The 8,640-nt window shown below is 40.3% G+C and overlaps 1 protein-coding gene across 1 annotated transcript in view; it reads left to right on the top strand.

Moving 5' to 3' along the window:
* The first annotated feature begins 455 nt into the window (after window positions 1-455).
* Window positions 456-8,640, top strand: part of AKAP11 (A kinase (PRKA) anchor protein 11) — a 53,881-nt gene continuing 45,696 nt past the window's right edge. Inside the window, exon 1 of the mRNA XM_009322838.1 lies at window positions 456-485. The gene's annotated coding sequence lies outside the window, so the exon portion shown is untranslated. The remainder of the gene's footprint in view (window positions 486-8,640) is intronic.

Raw genomic sequence — 8,640 nt, 5'->3', positions numbered from 1 at the left:
TCTTCCCCTTTCACCATCAGCAAGCTGGCAGAAACTGCATCCTCAGGTTCACCAAAGAAGAACAGAATTAAGGTAGAAACACTGACAACTTCTTCTCCAGAATGACACCAAGACACTATTAGAGGAAAGAAAAAGCTCCAGTCCTTCACAAGTGCTATTAAAAAATCATGAGCTAACTAGTTTCCATGCCGGAATGTGACATCTCCAAAGAAAGCCGAAAAGCATAGCTTGGAATGATGTTACTAATTCTGTAGCTCTCTGATTAGACATGTAACCAGTGTCCCGGGAAGATACGTCATCCCAGCATTTTGCTGGAGCTTTCCTTCCTCCTCCCAGTGAGACAGAAGGAGAAAACACAACCATCTGCCATCATTAATTATCCTATGGCCCTTCCCATAGCGTGCCTAAATTCTGGTGATGGTCAATCCTGTCTGAATTTTGCATTGGATAAATTGGATAAATCTCTCGGTGATCTCAAGTGAGAGGTGAGTTTGGGGCTTTTTGTGCATCTGTAAGAACTGTAAATACTGAGCTATTCAGCCCTGTGTGTGGTATAGCATAGCTAAATTCAGCCCTGCATGGCTGCCAATGTATTTGATAAGTCTCCTTTTTTGCATGGGTTTAGCCGTTCAGTTGAAGTGAAAAATCAGTAATTTCTCATTCTAATCTGCTTTTAAAGAAATGCAGAGCTTTTACTTTAATTAAAAAAAAAGGAAATTTAACACTAGCTAGAGGATCAAATCTGTATCACTAACAAGAACATTTGTAGAAACCCTGCGTCTCACACTGTAAAACATGAGAAAATTATTAAATGTCAGAAGTTATAAATAACTGTTTTCTATATTTGGTCTTCACTGGATAATGGGCACCTTCATGTAACACATCTTTTGTTAACTACTGTCAGAGATGGAATATGGGCTGGACTGTTGGATCTGGGATGGAAATGCTGACATTTCTATGGTGGTAGGAAATGTAATAGAAGAAGAGGTCTAAACAAGCTTCTTTCAGTCATAAATTTCAGAAAATTACAGAAAGACTGACTATTAAAGCAAGCTTTGCATTCTCCAAGAGCAATGTGGCAAACTGTACTACATGCTACTGCATGTGCGCTTTGTGCAGCTTCTTGTCAGGTATTTCAAAGGAGATCTGTTATGTCACACTGACTGAATATTTTGTCACTGGTAAAAATAGCACATGCATAGATGGACAAAAAAAAATCTGTAATCTTGCTCCTCAGTGCTCTGTTCTGTTGGCAGAACTTTACTTTTGACTTAGGATCATCTCACATCAGTTCTGTATCATCCATGGTAAAAGGATGTTGAATGAAAAGAGAAGTGTGTATGATCACACTTCAGATGAATGTCAGAGAGGTTTTGGTTCGGTTTTTTTTTTTTAATTATAATGAATATATTCCAAAAACCAGCAGTCCTTTATGTACACACAGTACCTTAGTATTTTTAAATTAGGTTTTTCTTTCTAACGAATCAAGACGTACTTTACAAAGAGCTGTACAACACCGTCTCAGGATTGCTCTAGAGATCACTGTGTGGGGAGAATTTATGAAGTGCTTTGGAGCACAGAGGGAGGAGGGTGCAGTGCACGATAGCTTTAAATTCACTTTCTGCCTTCTCCCAGATGCTTCTGAAGACTGAGGGACCATAATGGTCTGGCTATATGGTACTCTCTTCCTCAGTCCACAATGTGAGCAGCACTCCTAGCTCTGACAAGCCGCCTTCACCTGCAGTGTGTATCATTATCTTTCCTGAACAGAACTGGAAAACACCCACATTAAAAATTAAAGACCTCAGTAGAACACTTTATTTTAATGAATATAAGGTATTTTCTCTAGCACAGTGTGTATTTTTCTCTCACATACACACATACTGCCTGCAGATATACCATATAGCCATGCTAAGTTGCAATTTATTATTTATATTAATTATAAATATTAATTTCAAATTTTAAAATCATATCTTAAAACTCGTCATCTATAAAACTGAAATTAAGGTTACTTAGAAACTCAGCCTTAACATCTTCAATATACATCAGGTTTCTGCAGTCTCTTCAAGTGCATTTACATAGAAAATCATCCTCCCCTGGCACACCTGAGATAGAAGGGGACAAAATAAATGCCTTGAATTAAAAACAAACAAACAAACAAACAAACAAACAAACAAACAAAAAGGCTATAATCTGTACTCTGGATCCTGGCACATTTCCCATTTCTCAGGTTTCAGCAATGCTCTTCCCCCCCCCTCCAGCTATCAGGAGTGGACTTGTGTGTTCTAACGCTGTGCCTCATAAAAAACCCTCTATTTTTTGTGATAAGGAAAATCAGCCATTCAAAGCTGCAAAGCTCCAAAGGGTTCCCCCTCCCTGGATGATGAAGGAGGCAGGAGGAGAAAGTGTGCCTTCAGGCAAACCTGCCTTGCCAGAACCCAAGAGAACTAGGGTGGGAAGACTAGGCTATTTCCTAACAAAAGCCGCACGCAAACTCCTCGGTGATTCTTCTGAAACCCTGAAGTTCTTCCCCACACAAACCATTCATATCAATCAGCTTTCAACCATAAAAAAATGCTTTCGATGCCCTGAAAAATCAACATTATTTTGCCAATGAATAAGCTAAATCAGATTAACGTAACTTCATTTTCTGATGTAAAAAATGGCAAAGTTAGGCTTGTAGGGGAAATGAAATCCAGTTCCGTTTTTCTCCTTTGGTATGATGTGTTTTAGAGGGTATATTACTAAAGAATCCATCACCAGTACATTATTGTAACTTACCCCTCAGTGACTTTATTACACTATTAACATCAGCTCATAAAGGATCAGATGGTTCTACACTTATGACTATAGTAGACTTTATAGCATACGGTAAAGAAATATGAGTATTATAGAGGCTTCAGCGACTAATTTCTCTCCTGTACCCCACCTTCACTGCCCCCAAAGAACAGAAAATCACAGCTGGTCAATCCTTACCTAACTGCTAGTAGCAGGAAAACACTTAACAAACCTTTTGACTGCAGTCTCTCAAGATAATCATCTTGCAGGGACAGGCCTCAACATTTCGATGTATTCAAAGCCGATGAAATGCAAAGCTGCTGGTAATTCTGGAAACTTTTTGGCAAATAAGGAAAAAAAAAATTTAGTACTTTTTTATAACACAGCTTGCAGGATCAAATTCTGACATCTATAGTACATCTGCTTTATTATGCAGCATGTGACCTGGGCAATTATCTGAAAGCAAATATTAATTCTCATTTTCCATTCATTTATAGATAGAACAGTGTCTTATCAGTTGTAAATGATGACACAGCGTTAAAGTTCAAACAATTTGATTTTAATATGCTTTTTTTTAACGTTTTCAAATATTCCTAATGCAGTTTCTTGCAACCGAGCAAGCAGACAATGGATTATTCCCCTTTCAACCAATGAAAGCTGTTCTGGGGTTTCTTTATACATCTATTTCCATGGCTTTAAAGCATCAGTGACCACAAAGAAGATACTTTCCTTTCAACAAACTTAAAAATTGTTTTTCTTAATTAAAAGAATAACTAATACATCACTGCTACATGGTCTAAAGTACCGAGTAATACATGACCTTACCAAGATGTGTATTTTTAAGCTATATTTGACTCTTGAAAAACTCAATTTACTGTCACAATCAAGTGCACTATAGCTATTGATAATACTGTGGAACTTTTTTGATGCTCTGAAACAGGTATTGTGTTTTCTGTATGTCACATTTTTGCAACAAAGAAATGCGAAGACTTGTTCTTATAAGCTACGATCTGTTCCATTCATGTCCTGTCTTACTGGTCAAAGCAAAATCACAGAGCTGCTTCTTCCAGAAAGTGCCAGACTTGCTTTTTTTCAAGCTGCACCTTGACTTAATGACAGAATATTATAGACATTACTGTGATCACTATCCACATATCTCTAGATGCAGAAATTTTTTTAATCATTCTCATTTAGACTCAGGCGTAGTTCATCACTACCTGCCCATTCCATTACTGAGCCAACAGACTCGGGATGCTGTACTCCATACACCAGGAGTACATGGGGTGATCATCACTCCCAGGACTTCAGCTAAACTAGATGTATTCTGGAAATACATTTCAGACATTGTTTACATTCTATATTTCTGCTCTGATCGGCTTCAGTGACAGTTGAAAAATTTAACTTACTTGGTTCTCAATAGACCATGTAAATGTAACATTTCTGAGCTGAGAAATTTTCCTGGAAAAATTTCATTGGGAAAATGAAATAGTCTTCAGCAAAGGTAGCTTAGAAACTACTCAGAAATCTTACAGCGGTAGGGAAGAACGCACAGTATTTCTTTCAGGCATTTCTGTTCGTCTCACTCTGGCCAACACTTTCTGTCTTCAGTGATTTGCAAAGAGGTCCTTGGAAAGGAATGTTAACAGTGGCCATTTTTCACAACGGCATCCCCCCAGGGTAATAATTCCCTCTCTCTGACATAAGGCTTTTCGGGATTCTTTGTATTACAGTGAGCTTTTATACAACCATGGGGATGAAGGAGTGAGGCACTCCTTGTTTGTCTTAGGTGATTGATTCCTTGTCACTCCTAGTTCCTTTTTATTTTTTTGAGAGAACTGAAAATGAAGTTTGGGAGAAGCTATGAATACTCCTATTATTGCTGAAAAGGTGTCACCAAGCAGTGTAAGGATTTGGTAGTTTCCCTTCAATATTTTGATGGAAAAGACAATAACACTTTCATTGAAATGTGCTCATGTTTAAAGAGCATTTCTTTTATATATTGAATCAGTGAGGAAATGAAATAATCTCTGAGTACGTGGCAGCACTGAAGAAATTAAGAATCAGAGAGACCTAAATGACACACGACAGCAGTTATTTGTCTGTGGAATATAAAACCAGGCAATCCAAATGGACTTATTGAATGAGACTGACTTAAACCTTAAACATATGCTCAAGGTATTGCACCTGAGATGAAAAGTGCACTTTAAGATACGTTGCAGCAGCACACAGCAAACTGTATGACAAATCCACCAGGAATGAAGAAGCAAGCACACCATGAACAGTACATGAAATTATTTTCATTGTGGGAAAAGACTCACAATGCAAACGATTTCCAGCTCAAGAATAAACTCTGTAAAAACAGCAATAACCTGGCCATGCATAGAAAATATAAAGGTCAATGAAAAGCAAAGCAACTGCCACAGAATTTATTTGGAATCCAGATGGTAAGAGGATGGAATTCACCAAGACTGCTGTAGCATCTCCACAGTAGTTGAATTTGAGAGAGAAAATAAGAGTCGGGTTTATTTACATGTGGAAGGAACAAGATTTGAGATGTAACTCAGCAAAGCATCTGTTGTTCCTCTGATTTCACAGCAGGAGTATTAGAGACTTCTTAAATAGATGATGTTGCAGAAAATTTAATTACCACTAAACATTTACAACGGAATTCATTGTTCCCTGGAGTTACCACAGTTGAAGTAACGATGGTATACGACATCTCTGGGCTTTAAAGAGGAAGTACGTGCAGCAGCTGGTTGAAAACAAATGAGAGAAGTGTACAGAGTGTACAGTATCTGCAGATTTAAGAAATAATGAGATTTATCCTAAAACTGAAATTATCTAAACATTTGAAAAAAGCAGCTGATACCTTCTACAATGATACCATAATTGTAAACTGCAGGAAGGCAAAGATGTAATCTTTTTACAAACTTGTCCCATACCGTTTCCAAAAAAACACCAAAAGGGAAAGATAACTGGAAACTGCCAGAGTTCTGCCATAATATTTAAGGTTATATTCAGCAAACTTAGCACTTGAGCACGGCTAGTTCTGACAATGAAGGGGGCTCTCTATATCGGTGTTGACCTCAACATTACCAATGTAAAGATCAGTATCTTTTACCTAGTTCAGAAGATATATTTGCCTCACTATTGCATTTTTGGCAAGTTCATCCTAACTTAAAATTATCCACAAATACGGACTGAAGACAATGCAACGGTGTGTTATCTGATAGCAGAAATAAGAGTTTATTTTAATCTAATAGTGTATTGTCTACAGTAACTGTACCTTCTGGTTAGCAGGCATACACAGCAGCTACTATTAGGTATTGCTGGCATGCAACATTGTTTGAATAACAACAATAACAAAACTAGCAATGACAGAAACCCTGAAAACTCCCTCATGGGCTTAGGTATCATCATTGAACCTTAAGGAAAAATTAATTGGTTTAATCAGCTCATTCTAGCAATAAACGTGTGCATAAATCACAAGGCAAAAGCTGAAGAAATCCATAAGGAATCCAAAGTGCAGCAGAGTTACATTCTTTTCTGACAGTAGTCCGTCATTGAGAGGGTGCTTGAACATTTTCTAATTGAACAGATTGGCACTGGAAATGCTGGATCATCCTGGTTCCATCAAAACTTTCTACAGAAGCTTAAGCCGTGATCTGGCTGTGGCCGCTGGCCAGAAATCCAACCAAGGTGGCTGCTTACTGTAGCTCAGCTGACTGGCTATCTAGCTCCCTGGCAATATGCCGACTGCTCAGTTGGTTTCTTGGCCGCCCAGGCTTGTCAGCTGGAAAAGAAATAGATTGTTCCATTTTTGCCAGAAAGGCTGCAGAGCCACCATGTTTTGTTCCAGCACTGAATGAAACAAGATATTGACAAGCTGGAATTTCCTGTAGAATAAAAATTTCGCTTCCCAGCCAGCTCCCGTTATTATTGTACGCTCTTGTGTAACATAGTGACGGTGTTATCGCATCCTCTAAGTAAACACAATACACAGAAAGGATGTGGATCCAGAGAGCCTTCCAAGCCTTTGGATAAGAATCTCGTAGCATCTGAAACCGTCTTTATGTAGTACAATGCCTCTTTTGATAAGGTTAGTTTGTGATGCTTTCCATTTTGCATTAAAAGGCCTATTAAGTTGGCTCTGAGAACTCGTTTGTCAGCAGGACATAACTGGCCAACCGAGGGATGAATTCAGTAGAGAGTCTGTGGATTACACCCTTCATGCATGTTGTTTTGGAAGATGACTTACATAGGTTACCGATCAAACTCCAGGGAAGGAAAAAGCAGTAATAGAATCAAAGAACCACAGAATAATTTCGGTTGGAAGGGACCTCTAAAGGTCATCTAGTCCAACCCCCCTGTCATGGGCAGGGACATCTTCAACTAGATCAGGTTGCTCAGAGCCCCGTCCAACCTGACCTTGAATGTTTCCAAGGATGGGGCATCCACCACCTCTCTGGGCAACCTGGGCCAGTGTTTCACCACCCTCAGCGTAAAAAATCTCTTCCTTATATCTAGTCTATATCTACCCCCCTTTAATTTAAAGCCATTCCCCCTTGTCCTGTTGCAACAGGCCCTGCTAAAAAGTTTGCCGACATCTTTTTTATCAGCCCCCTTTCAGTACTGACAGGCTGCAATAAGGTCTCCCTGAAGCCTTCTCTTCTCCAGGCTAAGGCTCAACAACCCCAACTCTCTCAGCCTTTCTTCACAGGAGAGGTGTTCCATCCCCCTGATCATTTTCGTGGCCCTCCTCTGGACCCGATCCAACAGGTCTGTGTCTTTCTTATGCTGAGGGCTCCAGAGCTGGACGCGGTACTCCAGGTGGGGTCTCACCACAGCAGAGGAGAGGGGCAGAGTCACCTCCCTCGACCTGCTGGCCACGCTGCTTTGGATGCAGCCCAGGATACGATTGGCCTTCTGGGCTGAAATAAAATGAAAGAAGTAAGCTGTGAGTTGTATTTACTTCTAAGGCAGAGTGACAAATCTCAGCTCAGCTTGTGATGAATCAGATACTTTTAGAAAACAGTGTCTAGAGATACAGCTGAAGTTTTACTTGTTACCATAGCTAAGCCTCACAAACTGTCTAATTCCCTCACGTGCTGAAATTAATATTTGTATCTCACTGCAGGCAATGGGATGATTACAAGCTGGGATTTGGGAAATTCCAGGGCAAGAATGATGAATACTGGCTAGGCAACGACCACATCTATGACCTGCTTGCTAGAGGTGCCAGTATTTTCCCTCCACAAATTTCTTTCCAGTTTGCATGAGATAGTTCATTTAACAGGATGCCGCTTTGTGTTTAGGAGAGAGCTCATTAAAGATTGACCTGATGGACTGGCATGGGGAAAGACGTTATGCAGTCTATGAAAATTTCCAGCTTGCGAATGAGCAGGTAAGAAATGGAGAGAGTGGCGATTTGCTTGTTTTATCTGTGAGGGTGGGGCATCTGCATGTGCAGCATCAGACTTCAGTATCAGGGTTGTAATTACAGCTCTGCAAAACTTACCCGCTCTGGTTCCCTGGGATTCCTGGTCTGGCTGACCGACAAACGGCCCTGGGAGCAGGGACGTAAGCCTGGGACTTCTTCCTCACAACCGCTGAGTGCCCAAGCCACTGGGTGACAGGATCACGTGTGCTCCCTTGCTAACTCTGCTGCTGCACGGAGGGCAGCTCTCTGCCGCAGGGCACAGGGGCTCCCACGTGTGTTTGCCTCCAGCCTCATGGTTAAAAGAGCCTTCCGTGAGGGAGGAGATAAGGGTTTGAACCTCTGCAAGGAAACTGAACCCTGTTCTCCCACTTCCTAGGAGAGTGTTTTAGGCTGTCACATAAAAGGCAATCACCAGAACAAAC

Source organism: Pygoscelis adeliae, unplaced genomic scaffold (assembly GCF_000699105.1).
Source record: "Pygoscelis adeliae isolate BGI_AS28 unplaced genomic scaffold, ASM69910v1 Scaffold74, whole genome shotgun sequence".
NCBI lineage: Eukaryota > Metazoa > Chordata > Aves > Sphenisciformes > Spheniscidae > Pygoscelis > Pygoscelis adeliae.
This window is presented reverse-complemented; position numbering and strand designations above follow the sequence as displayed.